Consider the following 12,608-nt stretch of genomic DNA (forward strand, 5'->3'; position numbering starts at 1 on the left):
ACCCTGGGAGCAGCGCTCAACAAATAACCCTCAGATGCTGGTATATGAATACATCAGCTCCATCACCCCTCAAGCAGGATCATTTACACAGTCTCCCAGAGTTTCCCCACCGGCTTAAGCTCCAGGCACCCTCTGTGGTAACTAGGTTTACAGCGTGGCCTTCGGTGGCTGCTGTCTCATCCTCATCATTTCCCCACCTCCCTAGAGTTGCTCCCTGGACTTGCCAGATAAACCATTTGTACTTGCACCCTGTCTCAGGGTCTGCCTCCGGAAAAATCTACACTAACATAGAAAGGTAAGCTTCAATTATGTGAGCGTTCATGTATTTGAAACAAGACTTCTGCTCCAATATTGCTCAAAAATGAGGTCTAGGGCTTCCCTGGTGGCGCAGTGGTTGAGAGTCCGCCTGCCGATGCAAGGGACACGGGTTCGTGCCCCGGTCCGGGAGGATCCCACATGCCGCGGAGCGGTTGGGCCCGTGAGCCATGGCCACTGAGCCTGCGCGTCCGGAGCCTGTGCTCCGCAACGGGAGAGGCCACAACAGTGAGAGGCCCGCATATCACACACACACACAAAAAATGAGGCCTACGTAAAAAAACCACCCACCTTTTCCCTGGGTGTTCACATTCATTCACATACACACACACACACACACACACACACACACACACACACACACGTATTTCTTCCCCTTCCCTTTTTCCTTCTCTCTTTCTTCCAGCAATTCAGCTCATAGACTACTTAGGGACAACCAGGCATTTTCCCTTGAATTCTCACAGCCCCCAAATCAAACAATATTTAAAAAAAAACAGGTCCACAGCATTCAGGTTGTCTCCTAAGGCTTAGCAAACTGCCCTAAAAACCTCAAGCTCCCTTTAAAGAAAGCCTGCACAAACCTTCTCTGTGCGGAGTGTTCTTCTCCTGGCTCCGTGGATCCCGGCTTTCAGGTGTCAGCTGGATGGAGATGAGAACCCCACAGGCCCCTGTTGCTGAGCTGCTGGCTGCCTATCCAGGGGTGGTGGGGTGGGGGGAGGGAAAGACGGGCAGCAGGAAGCTGCCAGGGATGAGCGCCCTTTAGGCCTGGGTCTGGTTCAGTGCTGCGGAAGCCTGCGTGGGCCCACTTGTCCCGTCTCAGGGACACGCAGCCGGTTACCATCCCGGAGAGAGGCTCGGGCATCTGCTGGGCTATGACTCTCTTCTTCCTCTCAGGGTGGCAGCCACAGTTGCCAGCAGAACAGGCAGTCTTCACAGCCTTTCCCAAACGTGCCTGGTCCTAAGAATCACCTGGAGCACGAGCTAAGCAGACAGCTTCCAGGTGCTGGCTCTGATTCCTGATTCAGCAGCTCCAGAGTGATGCCCGGGGCTCTCCGTGATTCACACGCCCCCCAGGTGATTCTCATGGACAGGTACACTAGGGAAACAATGGAGAGGAGAGAGGCAGGGGCAGCTTCAAAGCAGATAGAACCCAGCTGGTCAGGTATGTACGTTCCCTAAGCTGACAGCCCTTATATCCAGAACGAATGGAAGTCATTGCTAGCATGGGGGCTTGCCAGGGCCTGCGACAGTTCTGAGAGCCCAGGGAGGCTCTAGTCCAAACAAGACGTGTCTAAAGTGACCCTCATGGCCCAGGTGACCTTTTAAGTGGCATTTCCTCTTAGGTTTGCTGTAGCATAATGATTCCCAGTTGACTAGGTAGTAGGAGTAAGGAGGCAGGAAGGACAGTCTATCAGAGACTGGAAAGGGTAGAGTTGAAGAGATATTCTTCATTAGGAATTGCTTTGATTTGGTTTTCATCAAAGGGAATTTATATTGAAATTTCTGGGATGTTCAAAGGGTGTGAGATCTTAATGTTTCTCAAAATGGCATACAGTGTAAAATGTTTGCAGTTGGCTGGGATAAACCAGGAGCTTCAGGTCTCATTGGCTGGGGGAAGTTCTGGAAGAGCAGGACCTCCTGACACTCGGCCCCCCCAGACCCTGCTCCTGATTTGTCCTCTCCAGCCCATCTCCCCTCCGCCATCTTTCTCAGCTCAGATCACATACCTCAACACTGTGCTCAGAGTCACTGAAAGGCTCACTGCTGCCCTGAGATAAAGGCAAACGACTGTTAGTATAAGTCTCAAGATCCCTCTTGGGCCCCACCCTAATGGTCCAACTTCTTCTCCTCACTGCTCAGTGTGTGCCCTTCGTTCTTGCACCGTCAGGCTACTGGAGTTCTCTGAGAACAGGAGGTATGATCCCACCTCTAAGCATTTGTTCTCGCTCCATTTCTCTCCCTGGAGAGCCCCAACTCATCCTTCGGATGCCATTCCACTAAGTCCCTTTCATTTGCGTGGCAGAGTAAATTGTTTCCAAAATGAGACACGTTTGTTGAGAATTCAGTGCGTGGTCTTGAGGAAAGGTGGTGGGGTCTGAGAGTCAGCTGTGCATTGGCCCAGTTCTGCCCCAGGACAGGCACTATTCGTTGGGGCATCTTTTTTCTCCTTCCTCCCTTTCTTCCTATTGAGGTAAAATATACAAAACATAAAATTTACCATTTTAAATGTATAGTTCATTGGCATCAAGTACATTCACATTGTTGTGCAACCATCACCACCAATCAACCATACAACCTTTTCGTCTTTCAAAACTGAAACTCAGGGGCTTCCCTGGTGGCGCCGAGGTTGAGAGTCCGCCTGCCGATGCAGGGGACACGGGTTTGTGCCCCTGTCTGGGAAGATCCCACATGCCGCGGAGCGGCTGGGCCCGTGAGCCATGGCCGCTGAGCCTGCGTGTCCAGAGACTGTGCTCCGCAACGGGAGAGGCCACAACAGTACCGCAAAAAACAAAACAAAACAAAACTGAAACTCAATACCCGTGAAACAATGTCTTCATACCTCCTTCTCCCAGCCCCAGACAACCACTGCTCTACTTTTTGTCTCTATGAATTTGACTACTTCTAGGACCTCATATAAGTGGAATCACATGGTATTTGTCCTTTATGTCTGGCTTATTTCTCTTAGAATAATGTTTTCAAGGTTCATCCATGTTGTAACATGTACCAGAATTTCATTCCTTTTTTAGGCTGAATAATATTCCATTGTATGTATATGCCATTCATACAATGGAATGATTTTGTTTACCTGTTTATCTACCAGTGGACATTTTGTTGTTTCCACCTTTTGGCTATTGTAGTAATGCTGCCATGAACATGGGTGTACAAATATCTGAGTCCCTGCTTTCAATTCTCTGGGGTATTATAGTTCACTGAGGAGTGGAATTGCTGGATCATATGGTAATTCTGTGTTTGATTTTTTGAGGAACCACCATACTGTTTTCCATGGCCACTATACATTCCTACCAACAATGCAGTAGTGTTTCAATTTCTCTACATCCTTGCATTTTAATTTTGATATGTTAAATAACATTTTATCTTCTTCGATTATAGCTCTTCTAATGGGTGTAAAGTGATATCTCACTGTGGTTTTAAGTTTTCCTAATGATTAGCGATGTCAGGACTTTCTTTTTTTAAACATCCATTTTACTGAAGTATAATTTATGTGCAATAGATGGTACCCATATTAAATGTACAGTTCAGTGGGTTTTGACAAATGTACACCCACGTAACAGCCATGTAACCATCCATGTAACCACCACCACAATCAAAATGCATAACATTTCTATCACCCCCTCTAGACCCTTTACAGTCGATTCTCCCCTCCACTTCCAACTCCAGGGGACCTCTGATCTGCTTTCTGTCACTATAGATTAGTTACACTTTCTAGAATTCCATGTAAATAGGATCATGCAATATATACTCTTCTCTTTCGGCTTCTTTCATTCAGCAAAATATGTTTGAGATTCATCCACGTTGGCGAGTATATCACTAGTTTGTTCCTTCTTATTGCCAAGTAGTATCCCATTCTATGGATACATCACAATTTGTTTATCCATTCATCTATTGATAGACCTTTGGGTTGTTTCCAGTTTTAAGGCTGCTATGAAAGAAGCTATTATAAACATTCTTGTTTAAGTCTTTGTGTGGAATATGTTTTCATTTTTCTTGAGCAACTACCTAGGAGTAGGATTGCAAGGTCATACGGTAGGTGCGTGTTTAACTTTATTAAGAAACTGCTAAACTTTTTCCCAAAGAGATTGTGCCATTTTATATACATTTGCCACCAGCAAAATGTAGGAGAGTTTCAGCTGCTGCATACCCTTGTCAGGGCGTCCTTCTTTCCATCTGAACATTTCTCTGACGTCCTCTGACTGAGTTCAGAGGGCCACCAGTGATGGATCCTAAACTATGCCTATACGCATCAGGGGCAAATATAAAGGGAAAGGACACAGTGGAGAGGAAAGATGTACACAGCATTATCTGTGTAAGTCTGTATGTATCTCAGAATACGGAGAGTGCTGGGAACTGCAACCTGATGTCACTGGGCAACAATTTATAAAGAAAAGACCTGTCCCATCAAGTCCCAGTATATGGCCAAATCTTATCTCCACACCTATAAAACAGGTTCCAACCTGTTAAGTGCATAGCTAGACTCCACGAACTATAGCCTAGTCATGAAGTATCACCAAGTACTACCTCTCTTTTCCTATCAGAGAGAACTGCTTCATTCTTCTGGTTACTACCTGCCACCAGTGGGACTAAATGCGGTTAGGCCAAGAAATGTTAAATGTCTAAATAATTCCATATGCATATTTAAAGTATTTGAAAATTCTAGTTAAAAGGTTATATATATTTTTTTACATCTGAATGAGGCTACTGATAGCATCTGAGGCAGTTTTATCTTAAGAAAATAAAGTTATTTATTAAAATAAGCAAAATGGCAACTGAAATTAAGTTAAATGGGAAGCAGAAGCCAGTATCACTCCTGACATTTTCTTCATAAATCTCTCTTAAGGGTCACTTTGCAAGCATGACTTCTCTGATTTTAAAAATCCAAAGATTAAAATCAGTACTGAAAAAAAAAAAATCAGTACTGAAACACTAAAAATAATCTCAAAAAACGTGTTGACACAGAAGGGTAAAAACCATACTTAATCACACGCTTTTCCTGAAGTGGCTTGTTGGTACCTCAGCACGCTTACTGGAGGAAGTCAGGTATTTAAGAGCATATCTTCAGTTGAAATGCTGCTCTTCCTTGGTAGGACCTGAAGCGTTATATTTCATGTTCCCTTAAACATTCCCCTAGGGTCAGCATTCATCTTTTCCTCGTTTCATGTATGACAGTGGTAAGACACACGCTGATGGAGCTGAGTCTAGGACCCAGGCCTTTGAGATATTTTTATAATCCTTCTGTTGACATTAAAAAACATTTAAACAACTGAAAACCCTCAGAAATCATGGCTATGTTGTTATAAAAGTACAGGACTTGGATATTAAGCCATTTCTTTAAGGATCATTATTATAACGAGCTTTTGGACATTCAGCACAGCAGATTACAATCACGGCCTCTATTCTTCATCGTTCCCTATAGTTACGCCTTTGCCACGTGATGCTGAAACTCCTCTCACTAAAGAAGCAGTGCATATTTCTCCATCCCCTTGAGTCTAGGATGGCCTTGTGTCTTGCTTTGGATGTGACTATTGTGTGGATGTACCAGTTCCGATCCTAGACCTCGAGATATTCTTCGTGTTCTCTTGCTCCTCCAACATTGCCATGAGAATGTGCCAGGACCATCATGCTTGAAGAAGAGAGACAGTGGAGCACATTAACTCACCCCAGTCAACCCAGTTGAGGCCTTCCTGCATCAGCTAAGAGATGCCCAGACATGTCAGCAGAACTATCTGAGTACCCCAGAGCATGAGCAATAAATGTTTATTATTATGTGCCTCTGGGATCTTGTGTGGTTTGTTACGCACCAGTACCTGACTGATACCTCTAAATCAACAGGAGTTTTTAAAACCCACAGACACAATTTAAAAATAAAATGGCCTCTTGGGACTTTCCTGGTGGCGCAGTGGTTAAGAATCCTCCTGCCAATGCAGGGGACATGGGTTCGATCCCTGGTCTGGGAAGATCCCACATGCCACGGAGCAACTAAGCCCATGCGCCACAACTACTGAGCCTGTGCTCTAGAGCCTGCAAGCCACAACTACTGAGCCCACGCGCCGCAACTACTGAGCCTACATGCCGCAACTACTGAAGCCCGTGCGCTCTAGGGCTCACATGCTGCAACTACTGACGCCTGTGCACCTAGAACCTGTGCTCCGCAACAAGAGAAGCCACTGCAATGAGAAGCCCACGCACTGCAACGAAGAGTAGCCTCCATTCGCTGCAACTAGAGAAAGACTGTGTGCAGCAACGAAGACCCAACACAGCCAAAATAAATAAATAAATAATTTAAAAAAATAAAATGGCCTCTTGTATACTCTCCTTTTGCCCCCTAAAACAGAGAATGGGTTTCTAAATTATTTTGTAAATATATCCAACACCACACTTAAGAAGCTGTTAACTGTGGTTACCTCTGAGGAAACGACAGGGGTTTGAGGGGAATTTTCCCTGGACCTCCTCTTGTTCTTTGGAAATTTGAACTACATGAGTGTTACCTATTCAAAAAAATGCACTAAAAATCCTACGTGAACACAGAGCATTATCTCTACAGGAAGAGGCACCCATTTCTGTACATACAGGCAAAGTCAATGACAGGGAAAATTATTTGTAAGGCTAAATCTTTTAACGGATACAGTCAGATATTTAGAGCCAATTATCTAGGGGGAAATATCTAGAGAATCTTGACATTCCAATAACTCTGCAGATAGATGTGCTAAGCTACAGTATAATTCTGAAAAACTTTAGCATTTTAACAGCTACACTGGGGTTTCCTGCTTGCTGACCACAAAATATACTAGGTCAAAGATTTCTTTTAACCACTAGTTCTGTTTGTTTGATTATCTGATTTTTCTTTTGTTTTAATGTGGATTGCTTTTTTGCTAGAGAAGTAGTACACACTCAGGAAAGAGGAAATCCATAAAAGGAAAAAAGTAGCCCAACTCTCCAAACACAAGTTTAAATGTTTGGTCATCCGCTTTTGCTAATAGATCTCACATGAATCTGTTTTTTTCCTCCCATAGTGCTGGTTTCATACTGCATGTACATCACTGCATCTTGCTTTTTAAAAAATGAAGTATTATAAGCACTTCTCAGTGCCATTATATACAATTAATACATGTTATTTTAAATGGGTGTAATAGTCTTGGGAAAGCAGTCCTCTGGGGTTCAGCATCTAGAAGGTTTCCAGCCTTAACTGATATGCAAATAAGGATGCTATTAAAAACTAGAAGTCTATTATTTTTTTGTTACTTAAAATTATTTCTTAAGGATAGCTTCCCAGAAGCATACACCTGGGTCCAAGGTTGTGTACATTTTAAGGGTGATGACATTTTGTCAAATTGCTCTCCTAAAGCATGTCCATCAGAATTCTCTTACTCTTGCTGGTATTTATATTATCCTTCTTTCCATGCTTCCTTTTATGGCTGTTTATGGCTATCATAGAAAAAAAAAATCACTGCTAATTAGATAGGTGTCAGTGCTATCTCGTTTAAATTGTAGCTATTTGATTATTGATGAGACCCAACATTTTTCCCATACAAATTATAGTTCCTCTTTCACCATTTAGTATTTTTTTTATCAACTTGTAAGAGGGCTTCTATAATGGAGAATTTACCCCAGATTTATTGTATATGCCACAAATATACATTCTCAGAGTCGGCTTCCTAAATCTTTGTTTTCTCCTTTCTTCTTTGTTTTTCGTGACAGTCACGACTCCCCTCAGGATGACTCCTGGGCTGACTCATTTGCCTGAGGGTTTCCGAAGCTGCTCATTCCAGCACCATCAAGATTGAAGCTCCTGATGCTGACTAGCACCCTTAGCATGTCCCTGAGGTCACCATTTTTCAGCCAGACCCAGAGATAAGAAACATATGCACATCTGCTTTCTGGTAGCCAGGCGCTGCTGCTATCTGTGCGGCACTATCTTTACAAAGGAGAGTCGGGAGTCCGGAGTCGACACTCTAAACGCCCAGGCTCTTATGAGATGGTTTTATGTATGAGATTAGAAACTTTTAAGCTATCTTTCCTCTTAGAAAAAAGCCCACGAGGAATGAAAATATACAGCAAGATAGATATCACCTAAGGCAAATTTTGATTAAGCACTTATCCTACTGCTACATTAAAAATTGCCCCAGAGAGTGATTTTAAGGATATGAGAATTGAATTTTCTGAATGTCTGGACCTCTGAGCTGGCCCAGTTTTGCCTCAGGGTCATGTCTCAGGGCCCTGCTACTTAAAGTGTTCCAAGGACTGGCAATGTCAACATGGCCTGGGAACGTGTTAGACTCACAGCCCCATCCTAGACCTACTGCATCAGTCTGGAGTCGATCAAGACGCCCAGGTAATCTGAATGCATGTTAAATTTGAGAGGCACTCTTAAAGCAGTGTTATCAACTCTGGCGTACACATCAGAATCTCATAAAGGGCTTGAATACAATATGGATGTCCAGGCCCAGCCCCCAAAGATTCTGATTCAGAGAGCAGGGACTGGGCATTAGAATTGTTTAGAAGCTCTCCCGTAATTCTATGTGCAGCCAGAGATGAGAACTGACTTAAAGTTTCTAAAAGTTCCTTCTAACAAGGCAGAATTGATAAACTCTCTAAAATTTGAAGTCTTCAAATTTCATGCTTCTTAACCATTACATTTTATGTTTAAACCCCAAAATCAGTTCCTGGAGGAGAGAGAAACACTGAAAAAAAATTTTTTTTCTTTTACTTTGTTTTGGCCAGTTCCAAGAGTAACTAGGTATCTCATGATAAGAAATGAAACATCAAAAACACACAAAACAGGGACTTCCCTGGTGGTCCAGTGGTTAAGACTCTGCACTTCCATTGCAGGGGGCATGGGTTCAATCCCTGGTTGGGGAACTAAGATCCTGCATGCCACGGCATGACCAAAAAGAAAAAAGTAAAGATTTGGGGCTTCCCTGGCGGTCCAATGGTTAAGACGCCGTGCTTCCACTGCAGGGGGCACGGGTTCGATCCCTGGTCTGGGAACTAAGATCCCGCAGGCTGCAGAGCCAAAAAACAGAAACAAAACAAAAACCACATACACACACAAAACAACTGAAGTTCTGCTATTCAATGAGTCTCAGTATTGACAATCCCCGCCTTAGTCGTGTTCTCACTCCCCAGCATGGGTCGCACAGCAGCACACTAAAATGGCCCAATTCTGTGGTTATTAAGATGAGCAAAACAGCCTGACTGGCTCTGCCACCCACCCCGACATCTTCAGCCTACTATAAGTGCAGCTTTCAAAGCTAACTCTCTAGTGTTCATGAATCCTTTCCTGACGTGATGACCAGCCAGCTGGGTAGAAACGTACTATGTTATCGGAATTCAAGATGCTGCTGAATCTGACGTCTAGTTTTGTGTTTCCAGAAGACCAATGTGCAGTTCCCATGACAAGAAGCATGGCGTTTGCTGTTCTCTTAATAGAGATGCCACCACCGGTGGGTCATAGCAGCTGGCTGGAAACCAGGCCTCATGCAAAACTTTCCATTCACCAGGCCATACCGGACCTGCTGCCTGAAATCAACTTCTGTTGCTCCAAGATAATGATCCCCTCAGCTGTGAGGCTGCCAGAAACCCAATATGGTGGCCCGTAGCTGTGAACCAACTGTTTACCTCTTTGTGCTTTATAACATGACCAGTTTCCATGTCTTCTTGAAGGTGACAATGTTGAGAAATCCTGCGTAAGACCAGTGTTCTCAAATTTTCTTGAGACTACACTTAAAAATGATTGAGAACACCTCAATACACTTAAAAATTATGAGGACCCCAAAGAGTTTTTGTTTATGCAGGTTATATCCAGTGGTGTGCTGGAGTCAGTTTGTACCAGCTCACGAGAATTCAATATTCAGGAATTTCTCAAGCCAACTGTTAAACCATCAGAAGCTTGAAATTGGCAGCAGAGGGAATATTTACACCGTGGAAATTGGCAAATGCTACATACCAGAGCCTTTTTTCTTTTTCTGGAGATTGGGTTTAGCAGCAACCCCCTGCTTCTATTTACCATATTAGACATTAAAATGGAGAATTTTTGAAAATATTTCTTTCAGTTAAAAATAACAATAGGGCTTCCCTGGTGGCGCAGTGGTTGAGAGTCTGCCTGCTGATGTGGGGGACACGCGTTCGAGCCCTGGTCTGGGAAGATCCCACATGCCGCGGAGCAACTGGGCCCGTGAGCCACAACTACTGAGCCTGTGGGTCTAGAGCCTGTGCTCCGCAACGGGAGAGGCCGCAACAGTGAGAGGCCCGCGCACCACAATGAAGAGCGGCCCCCGCTCGCCACAACTAGAGAAAGCCCTCGCACAGAAACGAAGACCCAACACAGCCATCAATAAATAAATTAATAAAAAAATAAAATAAAATAACAATAAACCCATTACTCAGCCATAAAAATGAATGAAATCATGCCATTTGCAGCAACATGGATGAACCTAGAGATTATCATACCAAGTGAAGTCGGACAAAGACAAATATATGATATCACTTACATGTGGAATCTAAAAAAAATGATACAAATGAACTTCTTTACAAAACAGAAACAGACTCACAGACATAGAAAACAAACTTGTGGTTACCAAAGGGGAAGGAAGTTGGCAGGGTACAAATTAGGAGTTTGGGATTAGCAGATACAAGCTATTATACATAAAATAAATAACAAGGTCCTACTGTATAGCACAAGAAACTATATTCAATATCTTGTAATAACCTCTAATGGAAAAAATCTGAAAAAGAATATAGTAATATAAATATATGTATCAATATAACTGAATCATTTTGCTGTACACCAGAAATTAACACAACATTGTTAATCAACTATACTTCAATAAAAAAATAATTAAAAGAATAATGAAAAATCCATTACATGTTAACATAAATACTATATTTTTCACAAAGAAAAATTTCCCCCAAAACAGTGATTTCGTGAAGAGAGTTACCTTGGTTTTTATTTTGGCAAATCTCTTTAATGGCTGGCTAAATGGAAGAGTCAGATTTTCATATCTGCTCCTGCATTCAGTCTGCTGTGCTACCACGTCACCCGGCCTCTGGAAAACGCAGTTGTATACTCGTGAGAGAATCAGACCAAAACACTATCTTAGTCTTAGGAGAGTTCTGACCCCGTGCATCTCCTGAAAGGGTCTCAAGGACTCTGGGGATCATGGAATTGGAGCATTTCTCGTCTCTGCTCAGATCACAGCTTCCTTAACTGCACCTTCTCCACAAATCACACTCAGCTCATCCTGCGGTTCATTATTCTCCGTGCACATTTGGTCTAGCAATTTTCAAAGGAACAGCCACACAGCTGTGCCGGTTCTGCCAGGAAACTACCGTTGGTGACTTTCCCAGTAAATTTCATTATGGCACCTAGGTGAGAAGCTACTAGCGGAAGGTCCAGGCCTCAGGAAAAAAGCTTCATCATAAACGTTGCTTAAGTTTTTCCATTTGCTCTCAGAGCTCAAGACTTCCTGAAGGACATGCCGACATTTCTCTTAACTTCTTAAATTCAAAAGTATAACTCCAAATTTTCCATGTGTGTATTTAACAGTCAAGAATTCCATTTCCTTTAAAATCCTATTTTTGACTTGGTGGAAAAAACATGCTTTTTTGTGTTAAGAAAATTTGTTTCTTGATTTCAAACATATTTTGAAAAATAACAACAAAAGAGCTTAAAGGTCACTTTCTGTTTCGAGTGGGAATCCTATTTTTCTGGTGGTCATGAGCTGGGCTGACTTCATTCAATACATCCATTTCTGAAATGCTGTGGAGACTCCAGGCCTCAGAAACTTAAGATTGTGTGTTAACTTAAAAATTCTGTGTGCTAACAGAATTCTTGTTCCGTTGAAATAACTCTTCTGCTGACTATGAATTTAGAACATTATCAGAATTTTGGGTTGCTTTTCAGCTCTCAGAGGTACTTGTAACTTTGCTTTTAATTCCCCATCCTCCCTCTGCCCCAGGTAGTGTTAGATGGCAAAGAACTGTCACTCAAGGGTGGCCCTTCCTTGAGTTTCGACATATGTATCCTCTGACATTTAATTTGCTTCTCTCTTCACTAGGAAAGAACTGCAGAGTCAGAGATATAGAAAACAAACGTATGGTCACCAGAGGACGTGGGGGAGGAGGGATGAATTGGGAGATTGGGATGGACATATACACACTACTATATAAAATAGGTAACTATGGGCTTCCCTGGTGGCGCAGTGGTTGAGAGTCTGCCTGCCGATGCAGGGGACGCGGGTTCGTGCCCTGGTTCAGGAAGATCCCACATGCCGTGGGGCGACTGGGCCCGTGAGCCATGGCTGCTGAGCCTGCGCATCGGAGCCTGTGCTCCGCAATGGGAGAGGCCACAACAGTGAGAGGCCCGCGTACCGCAAAAAAAAAAAAAAAAGGTAACTAATAAGGACCTACTGTATAGCACAGGGAACTCTACTCAATACTTTGTAATGGCCTATATGGGAAAAGAATCTAAAAAAGATAGGAACTTCCCTGGCAGTCCAGTGGTTAAGACTGTGGGCTTCCACTGCAGTGGGCACAGGTTCGAGCCCTGGCCGGGGAAC

The 12,608-nt window shown here is 43.4% G+C and overlaps 1 long non-coding RNA gene across 1 annotated transcript; it reads right to left on the reverse strand.

Moving 5' to 3' along the window:
• Positions 1 to 911: 911 nt before the first annotated feature.
• LOC113613791 (uncharacterized) lies at positions 912 to 11,862 on the reverse strand. Its single transcript, XR_003430366.1, has 2 exons — positions 10,989 to 11,862; positions 912 to 2,498 (listed from the first exon to the last, which is right to left on the reverse strand). It is a non-coding gene; the product is annotated as an uncharacterized LOC113613791 (long non-coding RNA).
• Between the last annotated feature and the right edge of the window lie 746 nt (positions 11,863 to 12,608).

Source organism: Aethalodelphis obliquidens, unplaced genomic scaffold (genome assembly GCF_003676395.1).
Source record: "Aethalodelphis obliquidens isolate GAN/ISIS:26980383/991018 unplaced genomic scaffold, ASM367639v1 scaffold4, whole genome shotgun sequence".
Classification (NCBI taxonomy): Eukaryota; Metazoa; Chordata; class Mammalia; order Artiodactyla; family Delphinidae; genus Aethalodelphis; species Aethalodelphis obliquidens.